Below are 19,590 nucleotides of genomic sequence, written 5' to 3' on the forward strand. Positions count from 1 at the left end.
GGAAAGGACTTTGAAGAAGCAGTGCAGGGTGATGGGTCGAACGTGGTGGGGCTGTAGGCAGGGTCATCAGGGATGATTCCTGAGCTGAAGCAATCAACTCTGGGTGCCTGGAGAGCGGGCTCACTTGCCGCTCTTCCAGAAGGCTTGAGCTTGTTTCTCAGCGCTTACGTCAGGCTGCTCACAACCACCTGTAACCCAGCGCCGGTGGATTTGACACGCTCCTCTGGCCTCTGTAGGCACCAGTATACATACAGAAACACATGAATCGTGGAAAAGAATAGTCTAAGCTGTGAGATGAGCAGAGGAAAAGGCCAGGGGGACAAACTTGGCATTTCAACTTAAATGACAGAGTAGAAAGTGGTAGAAGAGCTGGCAGAGGCCCCAGGACCAGGTCATCAGGGCCCTGGTGGCCCTGGGGAAATTTGGATTTGGCTGTTGAATATGATGAGAAGCCTTGGGGAGATGAAAACTGGGGTGAGGGTGAACCTGTGACTTATTTTCTTTGGGGGTATTGGCACTTTTAAATCAATTTAATTAATCAGGTAATTAATTAATTTGTGGTTTTTAATTAATTTAATTGTGGTTTAATTAAACCAAGGCCCTCATACATGCCAGCCAAGTAAGTTTTCTACAAACTGGGTTATATTCTTTTTTTTTTGAAATTAAAATAAAATCCATGTAACCAAACGCTATTTAAAGTATACAGTTCAGTGGTTTTTTTGTTTTAATATTCATGTTTTAGAGCCGTCACCACTATCTAATTCCAGACTACCACAAACCTGTAGCTCCAAATTGTATTTTCCTTCATTTCCTTTGTATTGAATGACCACGTTTTGTCCGTTTTCCCCCCAGATGGACATTTTGCTGTTACGAATAATGCAATGAATATTTATGCACAAGGTTTTATGAGTATCAGTTTTTCTTGAGTCTTGGGAAGGAAACTGCTGAGTCTTAGGGCATCTTCGTGTGTTTTCTGTTGCTGTGACAGACTGCCCTACACCTAGCAATTTTACAGAGGAGAGGTGGCTTTGGTCCCTGGTCTTGAGACTGTCAAGTCCAACAGCATAGTGTAGAAATGCATGGTAGAAAGAGAGGGGCCAAGCAGGGGTGTGCAGAACCAAAGGAACATCTTGCTGTAGAGCACCTTGTATCATGGTACCTAATTCAGTCCCTGCAGACGTTTATCCATTCCTAAGGGGTCCACCCTGAAGACCTAAATACCTCCCAGTAGGCCTGCTTCCCACCTTCAGTACCGAGATACTGAGTTTCCAACGTGAACTCCTGGGAGTCACTCACACAAAGTATAAGGCAGCTGACTAACCGTTAACTACCAACCTGTTTGCCATCAAGTCTTTATCAGTCGGATCTGTATGAGTGTCCAGATTGCTCCTCCTCTACACTTGTGCTTATTATGGTCTGTTTTGGTTTTGTTTTTTGCTTTTGCCTCCAAGTTAGCTTTGTTTCTTGGGGTTTGTGTTTATTTGTGTTTGAAGCAGGGTCTCATGATAAAGTCCAGACTGGTCTAGATTTGCCATTCTCCTACCTCAGCCTTGTTATTACAGGTGTGTGCTACCAGACCCCATCTCTGTTTTTGATGACCACTGGCCATGCCAGTGGGTATGGACCGGAGTGACTGGATTGAAAACCACACATGTGGGAGATGAAGGCAGCTGGCTAGTGGCATGTCAGACAGTTTGGTTGGAAAAATTAGGGCCGTTGCTCTTTTAGGTTTTGAAGACTGTGTAACCAGGTTTGGTGGTCTTGAATTCACAGTGATCCTCCTGCTTTAGCCTTCCAAGTGTTGAGATTATAGACGTGTGCTACTGTCCGGCTCCAGCTTTCTTAAATAATGTTGCCCACCTGGACTCTGTAATACGCGTTCCAAGCCTTTTGTGGATGTGGTATGCTCTGCTGAGTCCAGGCTGCCTCTCTTTTCCCTTGGTCCTCGTGCATCTCCTGGTGGAAGCAGGAAGACCCCATTAGATAGTTCCAGCATCCTTGCAGACTAGAATTGTATGTTGAGCAGGAAAGCAGGGCCTGCTAACCAGCTTCCGTCTCTGTCAGTATTCTTTTCCCCCCTTTGTTTTCATTTTGAGACAAGGTCTTACCCTATAGCCCAGGCTGGTCTTCAGCTCACATTAATCTTCCTCTGCCTCCTACATGGTGGGATTATGGGTATGAGCCATCATGCCTAGCTCTCTTAGCATGTCTGGGGCCATTCTCTGCATGTATATGCTTTAGGAAGGCACGAGGAGTTTGGACACTGATGTTGGTGGCTGCAGTTCTCCTGGGCTATTACGGTTGTCCATTGTGGTCTCTGACCGCACAGGCCCTGCACGGTGGTGATAGGCGCGTTTATCATAGGTGACAGAGTTGACAGGTGTAACTCAGGCTGGCTTAAACAGAACAGAATAGCTGATTTATGTGTTAGATCTAGGCTGTAACCTTCAGGCACTTACAGACCTAGACTTCCTAAGTGTGTCCTAGAGGAAGTTGTCTCCAGAGATCACCTCTTGCCTCAGGCTCTGCGGAGGGCCCTTATCTTCAGAACCCTCTTTCTCACCCTCGCCTTTCTTTTCTCCACAGTTTCTCTTTGCTCTTTTCTTTTCCTGAGTTGTTTTGGGCAGTGCTGCTCCTTGTGAAGGTAAAGACAGAACCAGGAGCCCCAGGCTGACACTTGGCTACCTCAGGCTCCTCCTTCCTGACTGCCATGTCTCTGGAATGGCAGATAGTTCAGCACCATGCCAAACTTGAAGCTGGTAGCTCGGGACAGTAAGTAAGCCCGAGGGACGGATAAGCCTGGCAGACAGTGAGGAAACGGCAGTTCTCCAGGATGTCTCAGACAGAGATCCTTTCCTAACGTTAACTCAGGCCTTCTACTAGGAGGGCAGTGTTGGGGTGGCTCTCCCACCAACTTCAGGAGGGGGTTGGATGGATGGAGAGCAAAACACTCGCTATGGAAACATGAGGGACCCGAGGCCGCATCCCAGCACCATGTAGTGCTGAGAAGGTGTGGAACCCGTCTGTAATCCCCGGACTCAGGGGTGTTGACCATGTCAGTGCTGAGCAGGCGTGGAACCCGTCTAACACACATACACACACACACACACACACACACACACACACGCTCCCCCCCCCAAAAAAAAAGGAAGAGAAAAGCAGGTTGGGGGAGGCATGACCAGCTGTTCAGGCTGCAGCGCTGGCTGTGACCCCTCTACTGTTTTAAAATCCAGCTTTTGTCTGCTGACCATCTGCTCTCACTTGAGCCCTGTCTTTTATTTATAGAAATGGATCTCAATATGTTTTCCAGGCTGGTCTTGAACTCTTGGGCTCAAGCATTCCCCCTACCTTAGCTTTCCAAGTAACTGTGACTGGAAGCCTGTGTCACTTGCAGTGGCTTGCCTTTAAAACTAATAAAAAATAAAAAGTTTCCGTTTCTACATTATACTGTTGTTCAAATAATAAAAACCCAGAGATTGATACTGGCTCTTCCCTCTACCTCCGACTGAAAATGGGTGATCTTGCCTCCACAAATCCTCAGATTGAGACTGAGACCTACCTCTTCCTGTTTTATATTCCTCTCCAGTGCTAGGATTAAAAGCGTGCACCACTGCCCAGCCTCTGTGGCTAGCTAGTGTAGCTGCTGAGATTAAAGGTGTGTGCCACCACTGCCTGGACTGTGGGGCTGACTAGTGTGAGTACTTTGCACTGATCTTCAGGCAAGCTATATTAAAACACAAATAATATGCCACTCTATTTCCCCTCTTTTGTCTAAAATAAAAGAGACTATCACTGATAAAAGAAAAATTATATACAGTAAGTGTAACTATATAAGGAAAACTATATACAATAAGTATAGTAACTATATACAATATATACAGGCAATAAATACATCAATAATGTCTAGTCCATTTACATTTGACAAATTCAGGGAAAATACTCCATATCTATCCTGTCTTGATGAATCCAAAAGGTTGTACCTAATTCACTTTCTCTTGCAATTTGCATTATTGAATTCTTTTACACTTTTTACCTCTTTAGTGAGTTTCTTTTCTGAGTCTGGTAAACAAGGAAAACTACTATAACCATCTAGTCTTTGACTCCCCAGAGACCCGAGAAGGAAGTAATATTAACTGGGTAGCAGGAAGTGCAAACAAGCAACTTTCAAAAAATGTGAGCCATGACAGAAACAGCTGGCTACCTGACAGTCACCCAAAGTTCCTCTGCAGTGTTGGGGCATGCATCTTTGGCCGACAGGCCTAGAATATCTAACAGACTTTTCTGTGAAGCAAGGTTTTTGAAGGACTTGTCTCGCTTTGTCTGAGCAAGGTTTGACAGTCACTGTCTTTTGTAATCTTCTTGTCCCATTAGGACAGCATACTGCCAGCAGTCGAGGCAAGGGCAATTTCTTGCCCAGTGGCATATTTTTGCTACAAAGAAAGTAAACTCCATGTGGAGTTTCTTCAATGCCCATTGTCTTCTCTGAAGTAGATTGGTGCTTCCAGGAGCAGACATTGTCAGTTAAAAACAAAACAAGCAAACAAAAACTGTTATTAAAACATCTTAAATACCATATTCTATAGATCTCTGAAGTGTTTGATGATGACCTGTCTTTTAAAAATATCTGTTTGACCTTGAAAACATTCCTAATGTGACTACAAGTTCAATTATAACAGGTGACTAATTACTAACCTTCTTTTCCTTATTATCCTAAACAGTTGGTAATAATAACCTTCAAGGACTAGAAATTTGCAATTCCTTGTTAAATGAACTGTATAGGTACCATAGCTTGAACAAGAGTAGAATTGTATGTACAATATGTTCTAACAAAATTAATCTTAAATTTGTATCAATATACAAAATTTGTATACAGTATACAAAAATTAAACCCAATGTAAAACATTTAAAGCTAGTAGTTGTTTTAAAAAAAAGTAGATTCAGTAAGCTACCTTTTTATCTTATCATATCTATATATTATACTTAAGTTTCTTTAAAACTTAAAGTATAGAAATAAGGAAGTTCATATATGTTAATACTGCTGGCTGATTTTTTTTTTTTTTTTTGATTTTTTTTGAGACAGGGTTTCTTCGTAGCTTTTTGGTTCCTGTCCTGGAACTAGCTCTTGTAGACTAGGCTGGCCTCAAACTCACAGAGAGCTGCATGCCTCTGCCTCCTGAGTGCTGGGATTAAAGGCGTGCGCCACCATGGCCTGGCTTGCTGGCTAATTTTTAGCACCCAAACACATGGAGGCCTGCTTTCTTGTCTGTCTTGCCTATTTCCTTTTTTTTTTTTGGTTTTGGTTTTGGTTTTTTTGAGACAGGGTTTCTGTGTAGCTTTGGAGCCTGCACCAGGGTGGCCTCAAACTCAAAGAGATCCTGCTGTCTCCAACCTTCTGAGTGCTGGGATTAAAGATGTGTGCCGCCACCACCACCTGGCTTGCCTGTTTTCTTAGTTTGTGAATGGACTCAGACAGAGTATCCTGTTGCTTTTGGTTTCTTTTACTCAACTTTGTACTTAGGCAGTTCGTAGTATTTATTGTGTGTGATTGATTGATTTCACTGCTGTATAGGTTTCTATTCAATGATTATCTCACAGTTGATTTATTTATGCTATTGATTGAGGGCAGGCTAGTAGCTGCTCTGTTAAAGGTGGTATGTAAACCATGCGTAATGAATGACTCATGCCTACGGTCCTAGCGTTTGGAGTGTTGGTTTAGTTTTGGTCAGTGCTATTCTGGTTTTAGCTGTCCCTCATTTATAGCCAGTCTTTCCCTTCTCATTTCAGCCATGGTAGCACAGGTATGCAAGGCCTTGAACTTGGAATTCCACGTCTTTAGTCTCCTAATTACAGACTTGTGTTTGTATGCCCTGCACAACTTTTAAAATTTCCCTCGCTTGTGTCATTTTGTTTTGTTGACACAGGGGCTCCTGTAGTCTGTGCTGGCTTCACCTTCATGATGCTTCTGTTTCCGCCTCTCAGGTGCTGAGGGTATTAAACAGGTACCATGGAACCCAGGCTGTATTGTCTTTATATGTAGTTAAAACAGTGTTTTGGCTAGGTGTGATGGCACATGCCTTTAAAATCCCAGCGTTCAAGAGGTGTAGGCAGGTGGTTCTCTGAGTTCCAGCTCAGCCTGATGTACATAGTGAGTTCTAGGTCATCCAGGGCTGCAGAGTAAGACCCTGTTTAAAAAACAAAAATGGGGAGGGGAGGGTACAGTTGGTTTTATCTTGTCTTTTTTATTATTATTATTTGAGATGGGATCTTCGGATCTTGCTATATTGCTAAGGCTGTCTGCAGATTCTAGGCTCAAGTGATCCTGTCACCTCACAGGGAACTGGGACTGGAGGCACCGCCACGGAGCCCCACAGTTGTTCTTCATTTTTACAGACACTAGTTAGCTTTGCACATCAGCTCCTCTTGCATCATTTTTTTTTAAACCTTCTCCCAGGTCATGAAGATGCTCATATGTTCCTCCTCCTCCTCCTCCTCCTCCTTCTCCCTCCTCTTCTTCGCTTCTCATTGACTTTTCATTTAAATCTCAACTTCATCTGAAATTGTTTTTTTTTTTTTTTTAAATCCTTGTGGATGAAAGGTAGCCTCTCTCCAGAGCACCGCTGGCATCAGGAACCTGTGCTTTCGTGTTGGGGTCTGTTCCTTTGGCCAGTCTACACTGAAGCTTAACTGTCTTGGTAACTTTGTAAAGGACTTTGTAGTAGGCTTTTTTTTTTTTTGTCCTTTTAATTATTTTACATACACTTTATTTCTTTATTGTGTGTGTTTGGGATTGAGAATGCCCAGGGGAGTGTGTGCATGTCAGGATGACTTGCTGAATCAGTTCTTCCCTTCCACTGTGTGGGTCCTGGGGAGTGAACTAGGGCAGCAAGCTTGGTGGCAAGCCTCTCTGCTCTGAGCCATCTTGCTTACCATTGCTTATCAGCCTGTCCGTGGTTAGGTTTTTTGTTTTTGTTTTTTTCTTCTTCTTTTGCTTTTTTGGGATAAGATCTCACTTTGTGTCCAGGTTGGTCCTCAACTCAGAATCTAGTAGTTCAGGCTGACTTTGAGTTCTTGGTGATCCTCCTGCCTCAATGTAAGTGCTGAGATTACAGGAGTCTGCCGTCACACTCAGCTTATCACCCTTTGCAGTTCATAGTTTTATTTTGCATGTGAGCATCAACCCAGGGCCTCCACATGCTTGGCAACTCTCATGGTTGAGCTGTACACACCCTGACTCTATGACATTTAGAATCATCTGGTTGCAGTTTTGGCAAATCTGAGTTTGGGTGCAGTGATGTGCATTCTGTAACCCTAGCAGTGTAAGAGGCTGAGGATTGATGGAGGTAGGACTGAAAATTCCAGGTCAGGCTAGGCTAACTAAAAACAACAACAACAAAAATGGTTCTATCCAGGGAGTGGTGGTCACTCCTTTAGTCCCAGAACTCGGGAGGCAGATCTCTGAGTTTGAGGGAACTCTGGTTTACAGAGTGATTTCCAGGCCAGCCAAGGCTACACAGTGAGATCCTGCCTCAAAATAAACAAGTAGAAGAAAAGAAACACTGTTATTGTAGAGAAAAATTGGGGGCTAGAGAGACAGCTAGGTGGTTAAGAGTGCTTGCTGCTCTTGCAGAGGACCTGGGTTTGGTTCCCAGCACCTCCTTGGTTGCTCACAACCACCCACAACTCTGGTTCACAAATCTGATGCCCTCTTTTTTATCTCCAAGGCACCAGGCACACATGTGGAAAACATACATACATACATACATACATGCAGGCAAGACACAAAATAACACGAAATACACATCTAAGAGTTCCTTTAAGCAGAAATGGAAAAATGGCTTTTTATCACATTGAATTCTAATCTGTGGATGTAATATAAGTTACTTTTCTGTAACCGTGATTGAACTCTTGAGGGCACAACTCTGGGGGTGGGGGAGAGACTTAGTGTGGTTCAGTCTCCGAGGGTTCGGTCCAGGGCCACATGGACTGGTGTGTTCGGTAGAAAGTGGGTGGGGGTGGTGTATGTGTGGTTGGGAGCTTCTTCAGCGCGTGGTTGACATGAAACAGTGTATTACTGTAACAGGAAGGGGCCATGGCAACATCCAGTTCCCAAGAATGGGCTCTAGTTACCACTTCTTTCAGTCAGGCCCCCTTCCTCAGTTCTTCCTCCTCCCAGTCGTCCGTTCAGGTTTTCTGTGTATTAAATCATTCAGGCCTCCCAGCTCTCAGGATCCAGGGAGTCTGGAAACGTTCTTGCAGGCATACCCAGAGGAACCCATCTCTCACCTCCCCAATGTTTCTCAATCCAATCAAACTGACAAGGAGATTAATCATCACAATAAAAAGAAGGGATTAATCCCACAACCTACATCTCTTACTAGACTTATTCCTAGGTAATCGGCTTTTTCTTTTCTTTTCCTTTTTTTAAATTCTGTGTGTGTGTGTTGCATACACATGTGTGGATGTGAATACCCATGACTGAGTATTCGGAGGCCAGAGCAGGATGGCAGCTACTCTGTCGGGTTTTCCTTGTTAAGACAGATTCTCTTCTGAACTAGCAGCTCCCAATTTTTCTCCAGTCTGGATCAATAGCTAGTTTTCAGGATTTGCCTGTCGGTGATGAGGGCACATGTCTATGCTGACATAACTGGCTTTTCACAAGGGTGCTGGGGTTTTGAACTTAGGTCCTCGCACTTATAGAGCAAGTGTTCTTCCCCACTGAACCATCTCCTCAGTCTCTGACTGTGTGTGTGTGTGTGTGTGTGTGTGTGTATTAGGTTATTTTAAATTAGCCAGTTGTATTATCTGCATTATTGTTTCTTTTTGCAATAGACTTTTACACTGTAACCCAGGCTGGCCTTTGTCTTGTGGCAGCCTCCTGCCGCAGCCTCCTAAGTACTAGAATTGTAGGTGTGAATCCCCACGCATATCTGAGACTATCTATGGTACTTCTTCCATTTGATGCCTTTTAGTTTATTTTCTTTGTCTTGTTGACTCGGCTGGAATCTTGTCTTGGCTTTTCATTGTCTGATGACAGAAGTAAACCAGGCTCTCTTTGAAGAAAATGATTTAGTGCCGTTTCTGACACTTGGCTGCGCTCCAGTGACAGTTCTCAGCTGTGTCACCTCACGGCGCATCACAATGGCTTGAGAACATATGGGTGCAAATAATTGCACCGCCCTCCAAGGAGGTGGCGTGCTGGGTGGAGCCAGGCCAAGGCTTTTGGAAATGCCCTCTCCAAGGACTAGCCAAGATCCCAGAAGAATTAACTAGGCCCTGCCACAGGCTTTCATGTAATCAAAGCTAGCTTCCACCTCCATATGTAGTCAGGGCTGCCTTCGAACTCTTGATCCTTTTGCCACCACTTCTGGCGCTGGGATTTCAAATGTGCACTATTTCGCCTGGCTCTAAGCCTTCAAACCTTTTAACATGTTTCCGTCACCTCCCTCCATTGCCGTTGTAAGCCAAGCCTCTGACCACTTGAGACACCACAAGTGTCTGTCTGTAGGTTCACTTTTTTTTATCATGTATTTAGTTTTTGATGTGTGCCTGGGTTTCCATGTGTGCATTTGTAAGGGAACTTGGAGCCACGGCTCGCATGTGTAGTCAGAGGACATCTTGCAGGAGTTGGCTCTCCTTCCTGAGCCATGTGGACCCTAGGGATTGAACCCAGGCTGTTAGGCTTGACAGTAAGTGCTTCCATGCATTCGGCGGTTTATTTTTAAAAGCTCACTCTGGGGGGCTGGAGAGATGGCTCAGAGGTTAAGAGCATTGCCTGCTCTTCCAAAGGTCCTGAGTTCAATTCCCAGCAACCACATGGTGGCTCACAGCCATCTGTAATGGGGTCTGGTGCCCTCTTCTGGGCTGCAGGCATACACACAGACAGAATATTGTATACATAATAAATAAATAAATAAATATATTTAAAAAAAAAAGCTCACTCTGTTATTTTATTTTATACTGTGAGTATTTGCCTGCTTGTGTGTCTGCGTACCACATGCACGCCTGGTACCTGCTGAGGCCAGAAGAGAGATCCGATCCTCCGGAGCTAGAGTTACAGATAGTTGTGAGCTATTGTGTGTGTGCTGGGGATATTATTAGGATCCTTTGCAAGAGTACCAGCAAATGTTCTTCACTCCTGAGCCATCTCGCAGGGCCCCGTACCCCCTCCCAGCTGATGGTGCTGAGAATGAGATCCAGGGACATCAGGCATGCAGTTAAGTGACCCAGGGACATCAGGCATGCAGTTAAGTGACCTCTGTCACTGGATGGACCGCCTTAGCTCCCTTTGTTTCTCAGTGTTTACAAAGGACATTTTAAGGTGGGTGGAAGATAGTAAATTTTTTTATCCCGAAAAATTTTGAACTTCAGAATAAGCATTCTTCTGCATAAACATGGACACACACATACTCTGCTTTGCTGCTTGAGAACTGGTTAACATCGTGACCTGTCACTGCTAAGTACTCCAGTAGAGGTCTCCTAAGAACCCAAGCGTCCTCCTACAGGACCTGCGTAGAAGTGTCTGTCACACTCAGGAAGTTCACATTGCTATGTAATGCCACGTAGTGAATGATTTTCTTTTCTTTTCTTTTAATATTTATTTATTATGTATTCAATATTCTGTCTGTATGTAGGCCAGAAGAGGGCACCAGATCTCATTACAGATGGTTGTGAGCCACCATGTGTTTGCCTGGAATTGAACTCAGGACCTTTGGAAGAGCAGGCAATGCTCTTAACCACTGAGCCATCTCTCCAGCCCGTGAACGATTTTTTTTAGAGTGCTTTTTCTTGTTTCTTTTATTCTAGCATATGGTTAAGGTTCACACAGTGTATTTACAACTGTCCCTTAGGCTATGGGGGATTTAGCCTGTAAGTCCCAATGGTACTACCATCTGAAGATGCTGAAATCTGCATGCATGTATAAAATGATTTGGTGTTTGTGGCTAATCTATGCATATTTGCTCATATAGTTTAATGCACCCCTAAAATAATTTCATTACCTAGTACAATGTTAGTGCCATGTAAGTGGTCATGATGATACTGATAGAAAAATAAGTCTGAACACATCCAATATAGACACGCTTTATTTGCTTTATGTTATTATTTATTTATTTTGGTGCTGAGGTGTCCAACATATGGCTGCAAGCACTAGGCAAGCTGAATTCTAGCGCCAAAGCAGAAGTGTATTTGAGACAGGGTCTCTCGAAGTAGTCCAGGCTGGCCTCTCCTTCCTGGTTTCTGGGATTATAGGTATGAATTTTAAACTCATACTGTGCCTAGTCAGAATTTTTTTTAATATTTATTTATTTATTATGTATACAATATTCTGTCTGTGTGTATGCCTAAAGGCCAGAAGAGGGTACCAGACCTCATTACAGATGGTTGTGAGCCACCATGTGGTTGCTGGGAATTGAACTCAGGACCTTTGGAAGAGCAGACAATGCTCTTAACCTTGAGCCATCTCTCCAGCCCTGGTCAGAATTTTTTTTCCTGAAATGTTTTCATTCTGAGATTGGTTGAATCTGATAATATGAATCCATGATTGTTCTCAAAAGTGTGTTGATCTTTTCTAGCTAATTTCCGTCCTAGGTACTCTGGACCTTGCTGGTTCAACGAGGAATCTATTTGGAGAAGCCTCGTTTCCCCAGCACACCACACCACCATAACCTAGGGTGTTACGTGGGCTGTGGGTCTCTATCCTGGGCACTTCATTCTAGGACACTAGGCTATGTTTACATCTAGTATTTGGGTATTCAAGGAGTAAAGGGGCTGGAAAGAGAGAATCTGTAGATCAGAAAGAACTTTTACTCAAAGATATCCCCGTTTTCTGCCTTCAGAGTACTGGGATTCAAGGAATTTGATGCCACATCTGGACCCCTTCCCCTGATACCTTATCTTGGAGAGGCGATGGCTGTGGAGTTTTCTTGTATTAGCTTTTTCTCTAAAGGGATACTGGAGTCAACTGATGCTCTTTGGCCCCTTTAAAAAATTTTGCAGGAGAATTATTTCACTCAGTATTCATCGATCTAATTATGGTGATAGCCTCTTGTCGCCTACTGAATGTTTACAATATGAGTTCATTGTGTTCTCACCAGCAATTCTGTGAATTACTTGTTCTGATTCTGGGTTGGGAAGCCCCAGGCTCTGAGGGAACAACTCCTCTGCTCGTGGGCAATAGAGCCAGGTTCTGGCTCCGAGTATGGCTCCCCATTTCTCCCTGCTCACTTTGACTCATGCCTTTGTGTGCCAAGTGGTCAGACTTGGGAGATGTAGGCTCAGCTCTCAGTAGGCTGAATTTAGGGGAAAGACTACAGATCCTCTATCTTGGAATCTGAGGTGGCTGCCTTAACGTTCGATCTCTTGTGTGTTTGAGTATGTATTTATGTGTAGTATGTGTATATATGTATGTGGATACAGACTTCTATGAGGATATGAAGCCCGGAGATTGATGCTGGATGTTTTTCTCTATAGTGCTCCATTTTATTTATTCATGTTACTTTTAATTAATTAATTAATTTATTAATTGAGACAGGATTTCACTGTAGCTCTGGCTGGTCTGCAAATTATGTTGTAGTAGACTAGGCTGGCCTCAAACTCACAGTGTTCCGCCTGCTTCCACCTCCTGAATTCTGGGATTAAAGGCATGCACCACCACTGCCCGGTTATTTTTAATTCTTTAAAATGACATTTATTATTGTATGGATCAAACTCAGGCCTGGCAGAAAGCTCCTTTATATGAGCCATGTCACTAGCCATCCATTTTCTCTCTGACCCTTGTTCTCTGAACCAGGAGCTCGCCAGCTGACTAACCTGGCTCCTCTCAAGCCCCCGGAACCGCCTGTTCCCACCTTCCAGCAGGGCTTACAGCCACTCAACCCCGCCCCAGCTTTTCCATGCAGAGAGGTGGAACCCTTGTCCTTACTCTTGTCATCACCACCTCTTCAGCCCCACCTTTTACTTATTTAAAATGAAACAGTTTATTTAAGATAACGTCTCCTGTAGCCCAGGCCGGCCTTGAACTCGCTGTGTACCAGAAGATGGTTTTGAACTACTGATCCTCCTGCCTCTTATCTATCTTTCTTTTCTTTTTTCTTTTTTATTTTTTTAAAATATTTATTTATTTATTCATTATGGATACAATATTCTGTCTGTGTGTATGCCTACAGGCCAGAAGAGGGTACCAGACCTCATTACAGATGGTTGTGAGCCACCATGTGGTTGCCGGGAATTGAACTCAGGACCTTTGGAAGAACAGGCAATGCTCTTAAACCACTGAGCCATCTCTCCAGCTCTCTTTTCTTTCTTTCTTTCTTTTTTTTTTTTTGATTTTTCGAGACAGGGTTTCTCCGTAGCTTTTGGTTCCTGTCCTGGAACTAGCTCTTATAGACCAGGCTGGCCTCTAACTCACAGAGATCCGCCTGCCTCTGCCTCCCGAGTGCTGGGATTAAAGGCGTGCGCCACCACCGCCCCGCTCTCTTTTCTTTTTTAAAAAGATTTATTTATTATGTATACTGTATAGTGCCAGATTTCATTACAGATGGTTGTGAGCCACCATATGGGTGCTGGGAATTAAACCCAGGTCCTCTGAAAGAGCAGCCAGTGCTCTTAACCACTGATCCATCTCTCCAGCCCCCTATCTTTCCTTTTTTTTGAGTATTTTTCTGTAGCCCTGGCTGTCCTGGAACTCTCACTCCGCAGTCTCAAACTCACAGAGATCCATCTCTGCCTCTCAAGTGCTGGGATTAAAGGTGTGCACCACTAGGCCTATTTATTTATTTTTCAAAGATTGTCTTTTTTTTTTTTTTTTTTTTTAAGATTGTCTTACTAGCTAGGCTGACCTGGAACCCACTATGTAGACCAGGCTGGATAGAGCCCCAACAGAATCTTCTGCCTCTGTCCTCTGATGTTGTAAAAGAGCAGCGGGGCTGTGTCCCCGGCACCCGGCCGCCCACATGGCTAGCTCTAGCTTATGCCCCGAAATAATTACACCGAAACTGTATTCTTTTAAACACCGCTTGGCCCATTTCTATCTAGCTCTCGCACCTGGACTAGCCCATTTCTAATAATCTGCTGTAGCCCATGAGCTGGCTTACCAGGAATGATCTTAATCTGCATCTGCCTGGAGTGGGAGAATCATGACAACTCTCCAACTCAGCTTCTTTCTCCCAGCATTCTGTTCTGTTTACTCCACCCACCTATGTTTTAACCTATGAGGGCCAAGCAGTTTCTTTATTGCTTAACCAATGAAATCAACAGATAGAAAGATGACCCTCCTCCATCACTCTGAGTGTTGGGATCAAAGACATATTATGTCTAGCCTCCTTTTCTTTTCTTTTTTTTTCCATTTTTTAAAATAGGTGTACGGATATTTTATGTGTATATTTGTGTGCTACAATTGCAGTGCCCGAGGAGGTCAGATCTCCAGAACTGGAGGTGCCGCGGGTTGTTATCCTCCACGTGGTACTGGAAGAGCAGACAGTGCTCTTAAACTGTAAGCCATCTATCTAACTTCTTTACTTTTTTTTCTTTTTTTTTTTAAGTTTTTTCGACTAGGTTTTCTTATATTTTTGGTTGTGAGCCTAGCCTTTAACAGCTGAGCCCTTTCTCCAGCTCTGAAATAGGTTTTCTTTTTTTTTTTAATTATTATTATGTATACAATATTCTGTCTGTATGCCTGAAGGCCAGAAGAGGGCGCCAGACCTCTTTACAGATGGTTGTGAGCCACCATGTGGTTGCTGGGAATTGAACTCAGGACCTTTGGAAGAGCAGGCAATACTCTTAACCACTGAGCCATCTCTCCAGCCCCCCTGAAATAGGTTTTCTATATGTCCTGACTGTTTTGGAGCTCTCTATGTAGACCAGGCTGCCTCTGCTTCAGTGCTGGGATTAAAGGCGTGCGCCACTGTACCCGCTTCTTTCCTTACTTGACAGAGGTCTCGCTATTCATCCTAGGCTGGCCTCAAACTCAGTCCTCCTGCCTTTAGTCTCTTGATTGCTGAAATTGTCACCTGTGCACCATCCTAGGTTCAGATCTTTCAAAGCTTTGTTTGTAATTGTAGACTTTGGTCAGATGGGTAACGTCACTTCCGACCAAGCCCGATGACCAGAGTTCAATCACCAGGACCCACTTGGTGCAGACACACATGTGACACACACACGTTAGTAAGCACATCAAGAATTTTTTTGGTATAGATTTTTTATTTGTTTGTTAATTATTTTATATCCTGATATGCTGGGAATGTAAACCAAGATCATTTCGAGTACCTGGCAAATGCTTTACGATTGCCAGCACCATCTTTTTCCAGTTTTAATCTTGCTTTCACAGTTCACAGATGAGGACTGAGGACTGGCTCTCTGCCCGTTGAGTTGCTCAGATGATCTGTGGCCATCTGCTTCAGATGTGGGCTTGAATTTCGGCGCATGGAAGACGAGGCTTTTGTTCGATCCCAGAGGAAAAGTGACTTGGGTGTGGGTGTAGGTTTTGTTGGGTCCTAGCACCATTAAATTTGAGCTCAAGGCAGAAGTCAAGATAGGACAAGCAGTTGTGGAAGGTCCCAGCTGTCCACAGGACAGAAATTCAGGCCGGGGAGGGCATGAAGCAGGAGCACTCAATTGTGACCCCAAGAGAAGTTGGGATTTCAGATTCCTTCCCATCTGACAGATTTGATATGAAGTTAAATCCCTAATAATGGTCAGATTAGAGAAACGACACATACCCTCCTACTGCTTCTTAGCAGCTTGAATCACTGTCCTCCAGGGGTAGCTCCTTAAATAGTAAACACAGGTGCTTCTTGATGTACGGTGGGGTCATATACTAATAAAAGCATTGTTAGAGGAAAAACAGAGTAGACAATACATTTTCTGTGTCTGTGCTCCTAAACACTGCCTGGCAACAGCACACGGTAGGGTACCAGCCGTTCAGCGTCATGATCACAGGGCTGAGCAGGAGCCTTGGCTGGCTGTTGCTGGCCTCCAGAAATTATTGGCTTGCCTGGGAACAGATCAAAACTCAGAATTCAAAGTATTTTTTTTTCTTCTGAATGTGTTTTTCTTTTACACTATCATAGAGTAAGAAAGTCATCTAGTCACTTTAAGTTGGGGGCTGTCATTAATGGCCTTATCCACCACTGACAGAGATACTGTAAGCCAAGGATCTCTCCTATCTTTTCTGTTTCCTAGTTTTGGGAATTGAACCCAGTGTCTCAAACTGCTGGGCAAGCACTCTACCACTGAGTTATACCTCTCATGCCCATTTTGTAGAAGTCAAAACTGAGGCCCAGGGCTGGTAATACCTCAGTGATGAGTGCTTACTGTAGTAAAAGGGGGCGGCGGGGCTGCGTTCCCAGCACCCCAGCCACCTGCTCGGCTAGCTTATGCCCCGAAATAACTACACGGAAACTGTATTCTTTTAAACACTGCTTGGCCCTTTAGCTCTAGCCCTTACTGGCTAATTCTGATATCCTGATCAACCCATCTCTAATAATCTGTGAGAACCGGTCTTACCGGGAAGATTCTAGCCTAGTCCATCCTGGGTCGGAGCTTCATGGCGTGTGTCTGCCCATGGCGTCTCTCTCAGGCATCTGCTCCCGAGAGGAGAGCTGTCGAGTCTGAGCTCACTTCCTCTTCCTCCCAGCGTTCTGTTCTGTTTACTCCACCCACCTATGTTCTAACCTATGAAATGGGCCAAGGCAGTTTCTTTATTATAATTAACCAATGACCTTCCTCCATCAGCTTACCTACTGTATGTAAACCCTAACATAGCAAAACTAAGACAAAAAATTGAGGGTTCAGAGCCGTTTGTTTGCCCCTGATTGGATAACCAGTGAGTGTAAGAGCCCAGATTGCACATATCCATGTGAACACAGAGAGCTTTTTGTTTGTTTTGTTTGATTGTTTTTTTTTTAACCTTTTGAGGACAGGGTTTCATAGCCCAAGCTAGCCTTGGATTTGTGGTGGTCCTCCTGCCCCAGGCTCTGAAGTGCTGAGAATGCTGTCGTACAGTGGGTTTTCATGACCTCTGTATAGTGTTGTGGCTGGCTCTCAGGCTCCATCATCCAGAAAGCTTCCTTGTCGCTGGCTTAGGTTACTTCTCTGATTTCCTTGTGTGGTTACATTTAGATCAGATTTGTTTGTTAATCTGTCTAGGTTTGCGTTGTTGTTTTTCCTTTTTAAAAACATTTTGAAATTTATTTTGTATGTGTATGATTGTATGGTGTTCAGAGATCAAGTTTCAGGAGTCTGTTACTGCCCTTTCCATCATGTGGATTCCAGGGACAGAACTCAAGACTGGAGGTATGGTTTGATGTTTGGCAGTCAGCTCCTTTACCCGGTGAGCCTGCCTTGGACTTGGGTCTTACGCTTGCTGTCCGCGAAGGTCAGCGTCTTGAGGCACGGGCCCAGTCCTTCAGATCATTTGCAGGTGTGACGATGAGTGTCCAGAAGAGAGTTGGGCCTTTGCTTCCATCTCAGCTTCATAAATGTCTAGATCTGGGGAGACTTGTCTTGAGTCACAGTGTCTCCCTGGGCTGGCTTCCCTTTCCTACACTCTTCACTTTGGAACGGAGTCTTTGTGGGGGACCCTGGCTGTCAGGCTTACCACGTGCCTTTGGCAGTTCTGTCAGGGCAGGAGGGGAACTCGAGGTGTCACTGTTTGGAAACTGAAGCAGAGGGATGTACAAACCTGCACTTACTATCCTATCTAACTAACAATGTTACCGGTGGGAGATGGATGAGCAGGTACTTCTAGAAGCAGTGTAAAAGCCAGCTCTGAAGTCCCCTGGTGATTAATGGTGTTTTGGCACCGTGATGTAGAACATAGCTGTGTCCCTTCTAGACACTTGGGTCACTGCTTGCACAGGCTTCCTGTTAGCGTCAGGGTGACCTTAGGCAGCCTCCTCCTGGCTGTGAGCCCACTGCTCTTGGAACTGACTGATAGAGCCTGATTCAGATCAGGAGCCACAGGGCTACGGGTTTATTTCTGCAGCTGCAGTCTGTTGGATTCATGAGCAGTCCGTGAGCTGAGAGAGCCAGCGAGACCCAGAGGGAGAGAGAGGTCAGAGGAAGGCGAACATGATCTTGCTGGACTACTTAAGAAGCCCAGGCATTGCTCCCAGGCGGGGAAATTTCTGGAGATCCATTGACTGGGGACCCTGAGGTCCTATGATGTGGATCTGTCTTTCTTGGGTTCCAGCGGCGCCCTGTTCTAGTCACCTGGTTTTATCTTGCGACTGAGCCGACTTGTCTGTCTCTTTGGTGAACTGTCCTTTATAGTGCTGAGGCTCTTCCTCAGAGACCCAGTTCTTGTTTTTGAGACAGGGTCTCACTATGTAGCACATGCTGGCCTCAGACTCTCCGTCCTCCTGAATGCTGGATTATAGGTGTATACCCAGCTCAGGCAGACTGACAGGCTGTCCCCAGTGACCCCTCAAACCACATTTTACCCCTCTACTCCAACTTCCCTTAATCACACTGCTGGGAAATGAGCTGAGTAATGAAGTCTGAACGTAGCGTGTCGGCTCTAAGAGAGGTCCCACACTAATGATCCCTCTCAGAGATTTTATTTTCTAAGTGAAAGCCCAGGAATGTGGCTTGAATCCTGACTGTCTTCCTTGTCCCATACCAACATGGGCTGCTGCGGTGTTTTTGTTTGTTTTGTTTTGTTTTGTTTTGTTTTTTTGATTTATTGAGACAGGGTTTCTCTGTGGCTTTGGAGCCTGTCCTGGAACTATCTTTTGTAGACCAGGCTAGCCTCAAACTCAGAGGTCCCCCTGCCTCTGCCTCCTTAGTGCTGGGATTAAAGGCTTGCGCCACCACCGTCTAGCTGTAGCTTGTTTGTTTACTGGGGCAGGGTCTTAACTAATGTAGGCTTGGCTGTCCTGGAACTCCCTGTGTAGACCAGGCTGGTCTCTCAAACTGCCTCTGCTTCCCGAGCATTGAAATTAATGGTTCCTCTACCTCTGTATAGTTCTCCACCCCCACCCCCACCCCCGAGACAGGGTTTTTTTGTATAGCTTTGAAGTCTGTCCTGTACTCAACTTTTGTAGGCTGACCAGGCTGGCCACGAACTCACATAAATCTGCCGGCCTCTGCTTCCTGAGTGCTGGAATTAAAGGTGTGTGCCACCGCTGCCTGGCTCTCTGTGTAGTTCTAAGTAAGAAGGCTTTTATTAATTCTTTGAGAAAGTTTTTCAGGTAGAATTTCTCTTTGTAGCTCCGGCTGTCCTGAAACTCAGAGGTCTGAGTTCCTTGTTCTGCCTCCCAAGTACTTGGAGTAAAGATATACACTACCGCACCTGGCTTTGATTGTATTCGAGGCAGGGTCTATGTAGCCCTGTATTTTATTTATTTACATATTTTTTAATTTATATGTATGAGTATTTTGCCTCTGTGTATCTCTGTGCACCTTTTACATTCAGGGCCTCCACTTGGGGTCTGCAGCAGCCTCTGGGGCTGTAATGGTGATACTTTGTATCCCTGCTCCTTCTGCAATGCAATTACTGGATCCCGAGCAGAGTTAGGGTAGAGAGGTGGACAGAAGAGGAGGCTGTCTGAAGGGCAAGAGGATTTGTGGGTGCTAGTAGCGGGTTCTCTCTCA

At 44.7% G+C, this 19,590-nt stretch overlaps 1 protein-coding gene across 6 annotated transcripts in view; it reads left to right on the top strand.

The window, feature by feature from the left end:
- Window positions 1-19,590, top strand: part of Kdm2b (lysine demethylase 2B) — a 129,917-nt gene that overhangs the window by 7,557 nt on the left and 102,770 nt on the right. The gene's annotated exons all lie outside the window — the stretch shown is intronic.

This window comes from Microtus oregoni, unplaced genomic scaffold, assembly GCF_018167655.1.
Source record: "Microtus oregoni isolate MIOR12 unplaced genomic scaffold, Mior012 000003F_ref0000135, whole genome shotgun sequence".
Taxonomy (NCBI): Eukaryota; Metazoa; Chordata; class Mammalia; order Rodentia; family Cricetidae; genus Microtus; species Microtus oregoni.